This window comes from Mauremys mutica, chromosome 2 (genome assembly GCF_020497125.1).
Source record: "Mauremys mutica isolate MM-2020 ecotype Southern chromosome 2, ASM2049712v1, whole genome shotgun sequence".
Classification (NCBI taxonomy): domain Eukaryota; kingdom Metazoa; phylum Chordata; order Testudines; family Geoemydidae; genus Mauremys; species Mauremys mutica.
Window position 1 is genome coordinate 91,005,266 of NC_059073.1, and position 14,515 is coordinate 91,019,780.

Here is a 14,515-nt window from a genome sequence, read left to right on the forward strand (position 1 = left end):
TGGGAGCTTATCTAATAGATCAGTGGTTCTCAAACTTTTCTTTTCACGGACCACTTGAAAATTGCTGAGGGTGGACCACTTAATGATCTTTCAAAGTGTTGTTTGTACCATTAGCTAACTATTGCAAAGCGCTTTGGATAAAAGCACTATATTTAAAAAAAAACAAACACCCACCTTTTTTTGTTCTACAAATAAAAGCACACAACTCATATTTTAATATCAGTAGTCTTACCTTTCTAAAGCAATGGATGTGCCCTCCCTCCTCCGTAGCCCCCGAACTGGGGCTGGGAAGGAGGGTCGTCTCTTTCTCTGGCCGCCGCAGCCCTGCATGTCCCAAATTCCCCCCACCCCCTCTTCTCACCCCACTGCCCCCTCCTACCTGCCCATTATTTTCCACAAGGCTGCCACCTCACCTTACATGTGCGTCTTCTCCAGGGTCCAGGCATCTAATTAGTGGAGCCACACCTGTGCAGCTCCACTAATTAGGTGGGTAGCCCTTCATTCTCTGGTGTGCAGCTGCCCAGGCTTGCACCTTAGAGAGGGAACTATCCGCGGACCATCTGAATGGAGCTTGCAGACCACTGGTAGTCCATGGAACACAGTTTGAGAACCTCTGTAATAGATAATTGGTCAATTGCTCTGACTGGTTTGAGGTTAAACTTTTTTTGAGTTCTTTAATCAATATTGGGTGTTTTAATACCATCAGAGGTGGATGTCTTATTGGCTGCCTGATTTGTACAGAGAAAAGATACAATTTTAAGTAATCATGTTATTGGAGTATCACTAGTCTCCATCCTCTTTCCTGCCTTTTGCTTTGTGGTGTTGAAGGTCAATAAAGCCTGCTTGGTGCTGAGGGGGTTTATTATGGAGTAACACTAACTTTGCTTCCAATGTGGTGGTTCTGTTTTGATGCCAGTTTCAGTGTAGATGGTTTGCTTTCTCTTTTCATGTGCATTTTTATTTAGATTTTTCTTGCTTATTTTGTACTTCTTGTCACATTTCAAGTACCTAGAATCACAGAAATGTAGGGCTGGAAGGAACCTTCAGAGGTCATCATGTCCAACCTCCCTGTGTGGAGGCAGGACCAAGTAGATCTAGACCATCCTTGGTAGGTGTTTGAAGGTTTTTAAAAACAGGTTAGACAATGGTGGGGATTCCACAGCCTCCCTTAGAAGCCTATTCTAGTTCTTAACTATCCTTATATTTTTCCCTAATCTCTAACCTCCATCTCACTTGCTGCAGATTAAGCACATTACTACTTGTCCTATCTTCAGTGGAGGTGGAGAACAGTTCATCATAATCCTTTTTATAAACAATCCTTACTTGAAGACTCTCCCACCTCTGTCTTCTTTTCTCAAGACTAAACATGCACAGTTTTATTTTTAACCTTTCCTCATAGGTTGGGTTTTCTAAACCTTGCATCATTTTAGTTGCTCTCTTTTAGAGACTCTGCAATTTGTCCCCATCTTTCCTATAGTGTGGTGCCCAGAATTGGACACTGTACTCTGGCTGAGGCATCTTTGGTGCCAAGTAGAGTGGGACAGTTGCCTCCCATGACTCACATATGACACTCACGTTAATACACCCCAGAATATTAGCCTTTTCACAGTGGCATCGCATTATTGATTCATTTTTAATTTGTGAATACTATGACCCTCAGATTGTTTTCAGCAGTGTACCCAGCTAGCCACTTATTCCACATTTTGTAGATTTTGTTTTTTCCTTCCTGAGCGAAGTACTTAGCATTGTCTACTGAATTTTATCTTGTTGATTTCAGACCAATTCTCCAATTTGGCTTGTATCCGACGAAGTGGGTATTCATCCACGAAAGCTCATGCTCCCAAACGTCTGTTAGTCTATAAGGTGCCACAGGATTCTTTGCTGCTTTTACAGATCCAGACTAACACGGCTACCCCTCTGATACTTGACACCAATTTGTCAAAGTTGTTTTGAATTTGAATCTTGTCTTGCAACCCCTCTGAGCTTGGTGTCATCCACAGATTTTATAAGCATACTCTTCACTCCATTACCAAGTCATTAATGAAACAACTGAATAGTATCGGACCCAGGATTGACCCCTGAGAGCCCCACTAGATACGTCCTAACAGTGAACCATTGATAATTACTCTTTGAGTATGTTCTCTCAACCATTTTTTTGTAATTTAATCTAGACCACATTTCTGTAGCTTGCCTGTGAGAAAGTCATGTGGGGACTGTGCCAAAAGCCTTACTAAACATTTACTGCTTCCTTGCTATCCATTCGGCCAATAACCCTGTCAAAGAAGGAAACGGGGTTGGGTTGGCATGATTTGTTCTTGACAAATCCATGTTAGCTATTTCTTATAACCCTATTGTGCTCTAGGTGCTTACAAATTGATTGCCAGTATCTTCCAGGTATCAAAGTTAGGCTGACAGGTCTAGAATTCTGTGGATCCTCTTTTTCCGCCCGCTTTTTAAAGATAGTGTCGGAGAAAAACTCAGTTCTCACTTTTTGGTTGGGTGCAGCAAAATCAAATACTTTATTTTCTCTTTACAATTGTATAGAGGGAGGGAGTGCCCTAGGACACAGGGTTTCCCCGTCCTAGGCAGGTCTCTCTCCAAGTAAACAATTACAGCAAGCATTTATACTTTTTGTTACCTACAATAATGAGCAACAGCTGCATTTTGTTTATACATAGGTTATTTTGTTATCTTATTTTTCTCACTTCTATTTAGACGCCAATTTACATTCCTTATTATCGACACAAGGTCGCAACGACTTCTCCCACAGTTCTTTCCCACTCGCTTCACACAATCCTCAGCTTCTACAAATCTCGTGTTATTAGGGTTACAGCTAGCCTGACTCTTGCTAACAGAGACTGTCATGCATTGAAATCCCTATCAGTTCTTGCTCTACTTCCACAATAGGTACCATGTTTGCCCTTCTCCATTCCCCTGGGATCTCACTGGTTCTTCATGCGTTCTCAAAGATAATTGCTAACAGTTCTGATAGCATTTTAGCTAGTTCCTTAAGAACCAGATGCTGCTGATTTGAATACATCTAACGTATCTAAATATTCTTTAACCTGTTCTTTCCTTATTTTGGCTTGTGTTCCTTTCCCCCCTTATTGTTAATATTGTGGTAAGTATGTGATTACAATTAACCCTTTTAGTGAGGACTGAAACAAAATAGGCATTAAACATGTCATCCTTTTTGAATTGTCCATTATTAGCTTTCCTTCGCTGATAGAGGATCTACACTTCATCTTTCTCTAGCTTCTAATGTATTTACAGAACCTCCTTTTATTGCCTTTTTTATCCCTTGCTAGGCGTAACTCATTCTGTGCTTTGGCCTTCTGATTTTGTCCCTGTTACGCCTGTGCTGTTCTTTTATAGTGATTCCCTTTTGATTTTTCAAGTCATTAAAGAGCTCCTGATGGAGCTGTATTGCCCTCTTACTAGTGTTTCTGTCTTTCTTTTGCGTCGGGATAGTTTTCTCCCCCTCCCCCCCCCAGTACAGTAGAGTTAACACAGCTTCTCAAATCCCCCTATGATCCTGGCAAAGACAAGCTAAATATAGGGTGGGTGCTATTAGATGCTGGACATCTACCACCTGCAGTAGTTAGATTTACTGCAATCAAATTACAGGAATAACTGCAAATATTGTAGTGTGCAAGTGTCCATATTTAAACTAAACCCATATAGTCAATGTAAATATTTCTGCAATAAAATCTATGCCTTTGTTTAATGGTAAACTGTGATTCCACAATTGTCCTTTTCCCCAGTGCTTGGAATTGAACTGCTTCAAACCTGGGAAGCAAACTTTGAGTTGTAGTTTTATTTCTGGCATATTGACTCTCAGAACAATGTTAACTCTTTTACCTTCCTTTTTAAAAAAAAGATCTATGTCAGTTCGGCAACATCTTCATGTTGCAATCATATAACCCAGTTAGTTTGGATAGCCACAATTTGTGTTCTGGAAAGTAAAGAAACTGACATATGAGTGCCATTTTGAACAGTTGACACACACTATATGTGCTGCCTGATTCTATGCTTGATTTGGTCCACAGTTTGTTACTGAATCTTTTAGGAAACATTAGGTATAGTTTTGTACTTCTTGAGCGGGGTCCACTGGCCAGTAATACAGTTCATTTCAAAGACTGTGTCCACTAACAAGGTGATGCTTCCAGTACCATTGACTTTTGGTGAAACTTCTGTATGCGTACTAATTTAATCTGAATGATGTTGCCTTGCTCTTAGCAAGGATTCTCTCTGGATCCTGCCAGGAACCCAAGTATAAGTGCCTTTTCTGGCCTGGTAACTTTGCAGTCTTCAGCATTTCCTGTGCTGCATACACTTGTTCCCTTGTGAGAGAGAGACTTTCTCTCTCTTGGGTCATGGCTGCTGAATTTGAGGGAGCTACATGTGGTGCTTGTACTGCAGGGGAAATGGCAGATGGCATAGTAGGTGTTAGGGGTGAGGTTGGTATAGCTACCACTGTATTTGAGTTACTGTTATATATGTATGTTTGTTGTTTGGACTGAACAGGAAGGGGAGTAATGTTTGGATCTGTACGGTGTTCTGGTTGCCTATTAGCCTCTTGCACAGATCCAACTGTTTGAGCTTCAGAGCTTGGGATATAGGAGAAGTTTGATGACTTGTTGGGGGTTGCAGGCAGATAGCTTGTAGAAGATAGTGTGGACTCATTGTTCAGAGGGCCATGGTTCTGTTTGCTGTTGCACTTCTAATATTGTCTCTTCAAGAAATTGCCAGCTCTCCTGAACTACTTTTTACCTTACCTCGCAGTTCCCTGAGCTTGTTTAAAAGCTGCTTTTAAAAAAAGTCCATTGTCCTTATTTTGCTGCTCTCACTCCTTTCTTTCCTTAGAATTATGAAATCTATAATTTCATGATCACTTTCAATCAGCTTGCTTTCAGCCTTCAGATTCACAACCAGTTCCTCCCTGGTAGTCAGAATCAAGTCTAAAATGGCAGTCCCCTTGATTACTTCCTCCACCTTCTGAAATAAAAAGTTGTCCCTAGTATACTCCAGGACTTACTGGACATTTTGTGTTTTTTCCATGTTACTTTTCCAATAGATGTTCGGGTAGTTAAAAGTCCCCCATTACTACCAGGTTTTGTGTTTTGGATGTTTGTTTGTTCTAGAAATGCCTTGTCTACCTCCTCTTGGTTCGGCGGTGTGTAGTAGGGACAATGTCATGGTAGGGTCTGTTTTCACCCCCATTTTAATTTTCGTCCAGGCACACTCAATTAGTCTGCCTCTCATTTCCTTCTGGTCTCTAGAACAAGTGTACATATTCTTGATGTATAATGTAATGCCTTCTCTGTTTTTTCCCCTGCCAGTCCTTCCGGAACAAGCTGTACCCTTTTATATCAATATTCCAATCATGAGATTTATCCCATTTGGTCTCTGTGATGGCAGTTAAGTCATAATCTAGTTTATGGACTACTACATCCAGTTCTTCCTGTTTATTCCCCGTACTCCATGCATTTGTGCATAGATGTCTGAAATGTAGAGCAGATTCCCCCACCATTTTGTATCTTGTTGCTCCTAAGTGCCTATTGTAATTTTCTATTCCCCTCTCTTAATATCTAGCTCTGTGTTGAGATCACTTTTTATACCTACCTCTGGGCTTTTGTTACCTGCCTCCTTTGAACCTAGTCTAAAGCCCTCCTCACCAGGCTAGCATGTCAGTGGGCAATATACACATGCAGTGTGTATGTGATGAAGGAAAGTGCTTATTTGCATTCCTTGGCTTGCAGAAATGTTTTGAGAAATTAAAAGGGACACGACCAACTTAAAATATACTCATTTTAAAAAAACTGGCTAAAAGTAGTCTAGGGTTCTATACTCTCTAAGGAGAGTAATCTCATTGCAAATTTTTATTTTATTTATTTATTATTTATTTTTATTTTACAATCAGGTTTTCCATCTTTCACAGTGTCAAGGAAGAGAAACACTTTTTAAAGACCTACGCAAATGAGAAACTGGGTGTGACCTGAGACTGCTGAGTCCCCTTAAATTCGTCAGCCTGGGCTGTCTCTCACAATGCTGTGCTAGTGACATATAGCAAACCCCTACAGGTGCTGTGATCACTTAGCCATCAACATGTGGAGGCACACACCCAATTGAGTTGCATGAATGCTCTATAAACCACTCATGAATTATACGCAGAGAGACTCCAGCCAGTTTTACCCAGCTCCAGCCTTGCACCCCAGTGATGTACCATCTTACACTGCTCAAGGCTGTCTCTTGAACAGTAAAAGCTCATTAATTAATTTTGCCACTTTGTCAAAGGAAAGTGGACATATACCAACCTTTGTAATCTAAGCAGATTGCCCAAGCACCTTAGACAAACTCACTGGTAAGTATAAAACTGCAGAAAGCTAGGTTATAAATTAAGCATTAGGCATGGAAATTAAAGTTGGTTACATAAGAAATAAAAATAGCATCACTGTCTAAATTCTACACTATTGCAGACTAAGCAAGATTTGAATCAAACAGCTTTTCTTGCTGCACTGGATGTTCCAGGCAGTTTATAGTTCTTATTACACAGACTGAATTCCCTTCTCAGCCTTGGACCAAGTCTTTGTCTTCCAAATGATCTTCCAGGAGTTGAGATGGGGAAGGAGAGAGGCCAAATGGTGATGTCATCGACTTCCATTTATACTTTCTCCCAGGTTCTAGAAAGATCCTTGCTGTGACGTGGGGGTTAGGTAGCCCCCATTGTGTATGTGCACTCTCTGAGGAATCTCTGGGAGAGTGGAGTCTTCATGATGGGTCATCAACACATGTCTGGCTGATCCTGATGTAAATCTGTCTTGTCAGTGTTAGTTGCTCCTTTGTTGCCACTGAAAGGCTTGTTGTGGGCATTTCCCACTTACCACATATTTCACTAACACACATAGCAATACTTCATAACTTCAAGTACAATTCAACAAGATAGTAATTTTCAACAGATCAAGACTTTTTAAATGATACCTCACAAGGCATGCATTGTACAAAACATATAATCATATCACAGTGATGAATATGGGAGTTCCAGGGTGCTATTTTGAGGTACAGAATGTCACACTGGGTATACAGAGGAAAGAATGGAACTGATTACACAAACAGAAAGGATGTGTCTAGATGAAGCATGACGCTTCCCCGCCCACACACCTGCATAGCTATACTCTGGAAACTCTGCGCTTGTTCAAGAAGTATAGCAAGAGGCACTTCCTAATATGCTCTCTCTAGCACTCAGGCATAATTGCCTCCAGGCACTGATGCTTCAGCAATGAGCCTACTCTTACTCTCCAGAATTCTGCGCCTAGGAAAAGGCATAAAAATGAGCCCTTATTCAGGGATAAAATGAGCTAGCTTATGTCCAAGATAGATGTTATATTTCTATTAAATAGAAGAGATTAGAGACCATGAGAGAAACCGATCCTGCACAACTGTGTGACTGGAACTCTACAAGACCTTGGTGAAAATTCCCTCAAACTCTATTCAAACTCTTCCTCTTAGTCACCCAAAACATCATCAACAGGAGCTCGCTAAAGAAGCCAACAAATGGAAATTTTTAGCTTTAACGTGCTGTATAGCTAACATAACCACTCAGAGCTCTGCAGCACAGAACTGTGCTGAGATTGTGGCAGCAGATACAATTCTCATTTATTATTCCCCCCATTTGAGATTCTTCAAGCAGACAGATACACAAGAAATAACAGCTGTAATCCAAACAAAGATGGATGTTTTAGAAATCAAGCTGACTTTTTTGCAAACAGAAATTAAGAACATGTTAACAAGGATAGCTGAGTCAGAGAAGCAGAACAGGAAAACAAAGAAAGCAAACAGCAGGCTAAAATCCTAAAATAAAACATAGATTAAAGAACTGAAATTTTAGGAGGAAAACCAAAGCTCTAGAAGTAGATCCAGGATGTGTGGCATACGCCTGGGGTGCCTATTAGAAATGACAGAAGATTGCTATGTAAGGAACTCTGTGAGGAAGCTTCCAAGAACAATAAAAAGGATTCTATTTCTGTAACTCAGAGAGCCCATCATATGCTTGTGCAAAGTCCCTTCTTTTCTTCAAGTAATTTTCCTTTGGTATTCTAGTGTGTAACCTTGCCCCCCCGCCCCCAAATTTACACTGACCGGGGGGGAATTTACTGTCATTTATAACTTCTCTTATTTTTTTCTGTGTATTTGACAAGTAATCTTAAAATCCAAAGATGGAATTTCCCAAATTCAGAAAAATCCTCAGTTACAATAGTGCATATATTATGCTATGTCCTGCCAAGTTGAAAATAGAATTTACAACAAAATATTCTTCCAAGATTTAATGGCAACCTCTACATTCATGGAATGCCAGCAGTGCAGAAATAACAATTGAACTGTAAGAGGACTGCTCAATGTTTTGTCACCCACAGATCAAGTTTGTCGTCTTTATTCTTGCATGCTATTTCCAAAAAAGGTTCTTTTCTCTCCCCACCCTCATTTAAGGCCACAATCCTGCTTCCAGTTAAGTCAATAGCAAAATTCCCATTGACTTCAGTGGTGCAGAATCATACTCCTTATGTAGAAAAATCTAATGAAAGGGGGAGAGACTGCCTAAAACAACCCAATTTGTATTCCTCTTTGCTTTTTATACTATTTTTCAATTTGTACTGATGGGTCTAATGTATACTAAATATAAACTACTCTCTAAAAGTAATGTATATTTAGTATATCGGATTACCTTTTCTATAATTCTTATCAGAAAGGGAAATTAATTGTAAACAGATAAGTATATTCCAGTTGGGGCTTACATAATTTGGAATTGAAGTAGGAGCACATACTATTAACATGCACTTTGAGAGTGTTAGTTTTGTTAATTTTAGCATTTATATATGTAGCACTTTGAATGGGGAAGTAGTCTCCATAATATTTAGCAAATGTAACTTTTCGGTGGACGTGTGTTTAAATAAGGAAACTACAAACTATGCAAGGAGACACTGTAAAATGGCTAAATCAGTTGTGGGTCTGAGTATGTGAATGTCGTACTCCCCTGGGGGTGGTTGGTTCTGTTGGCATATTCTGGATATGAATTCATATACGGGGGAAAACTCAGTCTTACCTTCTTATATGCCACTACATGCATGCTGCCAGTTCCTGTTTCCTGCACACTGGTGTCCAAATGCCCCCACTTCTAAACTTGCTAGCTGTTATGGGTGGGATTTCAACAGACCGTAAACCCAGATCTTAATCTTCCAAGGTACACTTCAAGGACGTGATCCAAAGCCCAGAGGTCAATCGAAAGACAGTCCTGACTTCAGTAGGTTTTGGATCAGGCTCTAAGTGAAAAGAGGATCAGAGAGCATTATGTGAAACATAAATAGGTCTTTCAGATGTGTGGTGAATTACCCTTTTAGTCATTTTCCCTCTCTGAAATCAAATGCATATTTCAACAAAACAAGAAAGAAACCTCTCCTGATACTAGATGAGAAGTTTTCAAAGAGACCATTTAGTATGCAGGAAAAAACAATATAGCACTAACCAAACCATTCATACTGATCTTGTTGGAACAAGAACCTAAGTCTGTCTCCTCACAAACACCAGAAAATGGAAAACTAAGGCTGTTGATTTAATCACAGTTAACTCACGTGATGAACTCAAAAAAATTAATCAGGATTAAAAAAATTAATCGGGATTAATAGCAGTTTTAATCGTGCTGTTAAACAATAGAATGCCAATTGAAATTTATTAAATATTCTGGATGCTTTTCTACATTTTCAAATATATTGGTTTCAATTACAACACAGAATACAAAATGTGAAGTGCTCACTTTATATTTTTGATGAAATATTTGTACTGTAAAAATGCTAAATAAAAGAAATACTCCGCTACCTTGATATAACGCCACCCGATATAACACAAATTTGGATATAACGTGGTAAAGCAGTACTCCGGGGGGGGAGGGGGCAGGGCTGCGCACTCCGGTGGATCAAAGCAAGTTCAATATAACAAGGTTTCACCTATAACGTGGTAAGATTTTTTTTTTGGCTCCCAAGGACAGCGTTATATCAAGGTAGAGGTGTAGTATTTTTCAATTCACTTCATACAAGTACTGTAATGCACTCTGTTTATTGTGAAAGTGCAACTTATAAATGTAAATTTTTTTTGTTACATAACTGAACTCAAAAATAAAACAATGTAAAACTTCATAGCCTACAAGTCCACTCAGTCCTACTTCTTGTTCAGCCAATTGCTAAGAGAAACAAGTTTGTTTACATATATGGGAGATAATTAGGGCTCTACCAAATTCATGGTCCATTTTGGTCAATTTCACGATGATGTAATTGTAGGGTCCTGACCCAAAAAGGATACGGGGGGGCACAAGGTTATTGGGGGTGGTGTTGCGGTACTACTACCCTTATTTCTGCGCTACTGCTGGTGGTGGCGCTGCCTTCAGAGCTGGGCAGCTGTAGAGTGGCAGCTGCTGGCTGGGATCCCAGCTCTGAAGGCAGAGCTGCTGTCAGGAGCAGTGCAGAAATAAGGCAAGTGACACACAGCTGATTAGCAGAGCTTGTGCGCATCCAGCAGCATGTGTTCAGGTGCCCCTCCCCCTTCCTGCTTTGCAGCCAGGTTGCTCCTGCAGCTGCTCCCAGGACCCTCCCGCTGGCTGTGCAGAGTGAGGGGGGGGGCAGGGAAGGAGGATGCTGATGTCAGGGTGTCCCCCTGCTCCTGTACCCCATTTCTGCAGAGCAGGGCAGAGTGGACAGCCTGGCTCAGGACTCACAGCTGCTGAGGTCTGAAGACTCCAGCTTCCGGGCGGTGAGTGTCTTGTTTAAAGAGACAGTGCACTGTCTCTGAGACTTCCCCAACAGCCAGCTCACATGGCCTCTGTCTCTCCCCCCTCCACCCCACCGCTGCACATGTACCCCATCTCTGCAGAGCAGGAGCAGCAGAGACAGGGCTCAGATTTAGGGCAGCAGGAGAGCTTTCAGTGAGTGCCTTAAAGAGAGAGTGCACAGTGTTTCTCAGAAATTTCCTCATCAGCCAGCACACTTACACTCACTCACTCTCACACTTGTGGTGTTGTTGTTGTTACTTCTTGGTACTTCCTAAATGCACATATATTCTCTGTAATTTCATTATTTCAAAGTGTGTTATTTTAGTGTTTTGACTGGCCTATGCATTTCATAATTTTTATTTCTCTTACACTTAAATTTAATTCTTTGAGTAGTGAGTTCTAAAATGCCTAACCTGTCCTGGATGGAGTAATTATCCCTATCGTAACTTTTAAAATTATATATTGTATCTAGGTTTTTTGTTTCTATTGGTGGCACACATCCGCACTTACATTTTTTTTTTTTTATGTGCACCAAGGTATTCCGCACATGGAATTGAAAACAGAGGGAACGTTGGTGGCAATACCGTGACCCCCTGAAATAACCTTGTGACCCCCCTCCCCCCCCCCCCGCAACTCCCTTTTGGGTGAGGACTCCCAATTTGAGAAACGCCAATCTCCCCCGTGAAATCTGTATAGTATAGGGTAAAAGCACACGAAATACCAGATTTCACATGAGACCAGTTTTCTTGGTCCGTGATGTGTTTTTCAAGGCTGTGAATTTGGTAGGACCCTAGAGATAATACTGCCCACTTCTTATTTTCAATGTGACCTGAAAGTGAAAACAGGCATTTGCATGGCACTTTTGTAGCTGGCATGCAAGATATTTGCATGCTAGATATGCTAAACATTCGTTTGCCGGTTCATGCTTTGGCTACCATTTCAGAGAATATGCTTCCATGCTGATGATGCTCATTTAAAAAAGAAAAACTGCATTAATTAAATTTGTGACTGAACTCCTTGGCGGAGAATTGTAGGTTTCCTGCTGTTTTACCCTTATGCCATATATTTCATGTTATAGCCATCTTGGATGATGACCTAGCTCATATTGTTTATTTTAAGAACACTTACACTACAGATTTGACAAAATGCAAAGAAGGTACCAATGTGAGGTTTCTCAACATTGTGGACATTGCTCCACCCATCAAGACTCAGGTTAACAATTTTACCCTCTAGACCTTTTGCACAGTGCTCAATTTCTCTTTCATACACTTTATCCAGCAATTTCCTTGAGACATCTGCTCTGCTGAGTGGACTGTATCCTGGTCTTAATGATTGAACCATGTTAATGAAGTGTGGGTTCTCAATTATACGGAAAGGAGATTTTGTTGCATAAACAAAGTGGGCAATTTTTTCATCAATTACCTCTTTTTGTAATCTTCTGGTTCTTATGGCAAATTTATCTATACTTGTTTCTGGATGATGGAGATTTTTTATTTTTTTGCTACAGTGACATACGTGATGTAACTGAAACACTATCGTTGGCATATAACTCTGAAATTATAGAAAATGATGGTGATCTTGAAGGTGGATAGTCTTGATTTTTATCCACCCTGGTGGCCAAATGCATGTTTCAGATTTCTTAGTGGGTGAGGTAATATCTTTTATTGGACCAACTTTTGTTAAGGGGGGAGGGATAGCTCAATGGTTTGAGCATTGGCCTGCTAAACCCAAGGTTGTGAGTTCAATCCTTGAGGAGGCCATTTAGGGAACTTTGGTAAAAATCTGTCTGGGGATTGGTCCTGTTTTGAGCAGCGCATTGGACTAGATGACCTCCTGAGGTCCCTTCCAACCCTGATATTCTATGATAAGAGAGACAAACTTACACACAGCTCTTCAGGTCATCCTGTTACTACTTGGACTGATTTTTCAGAGGCCAAAATTCATAATTTAATTCAGATGATTTAAAATAAAGGGTGGCCTGTTTTGCTTATAAGGCAATTTATTTCAATTTTAAAAATCTTTACAGTTCACAGTGTTGAGATGAGTTCCTGTCTGCATCCTGTAAAACTTGCCCATACCGGTATTGCCCTGGCCTCTTCTTTTGTCATTCAGTGTTGAACGCATTCTAAACCAATATGCATTTCCTCACCTTTTGGGGGCGAAGCCAGACTTTAAGGCACCTGCTCCCCTACATGGTGTAAACTTTGCTTGTGCCAATCAGAAACGAACACAAACAGGTTTTGGGCCCCGTCCCCTATGACACTTCTATGATGTCATTGTGGGTACTTTATGGCCTGCCTGCCATGTGCAGGCAGAGAGAGGAGAAAGAAAACGAATCCTGTGTATACCCGTGTGTCCTGTGTATACCCGTGTGTCCTGTGTATACCTGTGTGTCCTGCGTATACCTGTAACCGAGCCTGATCACCTCGAAGCCTCTCTCTCAGCTCACGTGTTTCAAATAGAGCTTCTACGTTTGCCGGTCGTTATGCGTTGGTTTGTATTTGTAAGTATCAGTTATTACTAAATGCTGCATCTTTGTTTATAAATATTGTTAGTAGATATTTTAGTCATTGTGTGTTTTAAGTTTCATTAACTCTATTAGCTAATCATACGCTGCTCCCTTACCCCTTGTAATTATCCCCAATAAAACTTTTAAATTGATTAAGTTTAGTGTGTGTGTGTGTGTCTGCAGTTTGCATCGTGACCCACACTCTCCTTGCATCCCTTACCAATATAGTCTGTTGCCACGTGCAGCCTGGTAAATAACAGGCCTGCATTTTCTTTCGCCCCTGCGAGTCCGTGGCAATCCACACACAGAAGACTTTATTTTTAAAAATGCCCATCCTAATATCTTGAAATGATCCCGCGTGAAGGGGTTTTCCTGTTTAAAAATAGAGAAGTACTTCTTTAGGTACCAGTGCTGCAGTTTATATGTCATCCGAACCCTGTGCCCTTGCTGAGTTCTATTGACTTTAATGGAGCTCTGCATGGGTACAGGGATCTACCCATGTAGTCAGGAGCAGAATCAGGGCCTTAGTGATAAACCTTCTAAATCCAGAAATTTTCTCAGATTTAGAGCGAAGAAATAAAACATTACAAAAAGAGCAAATACCTTCAGATGGGAATTTTTAATTTTATGTCTGAGAGAAACTGAAAATAGGCGTAGTATCTTTCTAGTTTAATCAGGGCAACTAGGATCAATTTGGACACAAAGTTGCAAATGGCATAGTGGTGTAATAAATGTATGCTTTTGGATATTAGAATACTTTGTATTCCGTCTGACGTCCATTTTGAGATTAAAGACTAAATGTAGCATTATTAATTTTTGATAACTTTCTAAGAGTGATTTAGGAATTTGCAGGAATACTGTGAAATTTTCTTATTTGAATTTTTTTGTCAAATCAGATTATTTATTATTGTATTGAAACTATGTAGTATAGGCTAATGTATCTGGATAAGATGCCTTTTAATAAATGCTGGTAAGATGAAGAGCCAGGATTCATGGATCTGACCTTACTGTTGTCACAGAATCTCTCACTTCAAAAACCTAATTAGTTCCTATCTTGTGTAAAAAGAAACTATTGTGCAGTTATATATTTTTCCTCTAACTACTAATATAAATTTTCATAGTTGCTGGCCTAACATTTAATATTAGAGTCCCAACTTCTGACATGTAAGAGTTAACATTCAAGGTGAGAT

The 14,515-nt window shown here is 40.2% G+C and overlaps 1 protein-coding gene across 2 annotated transcripts in view; it reads left to right on the forward strand.

Annotated features, from left to right (window-relative positions):
* The window catches only part of NDUFV2 (NADH:ubiquinone oxidoreductase core subunit V2), a 42,140-nt gene that overhangs the window by 10,937 nt on the left and 16,688 nt on the right, over positions 1 to 14,515 (forward strand). The gene's annotated exons all lie outside the window — the stretch shown is intronic.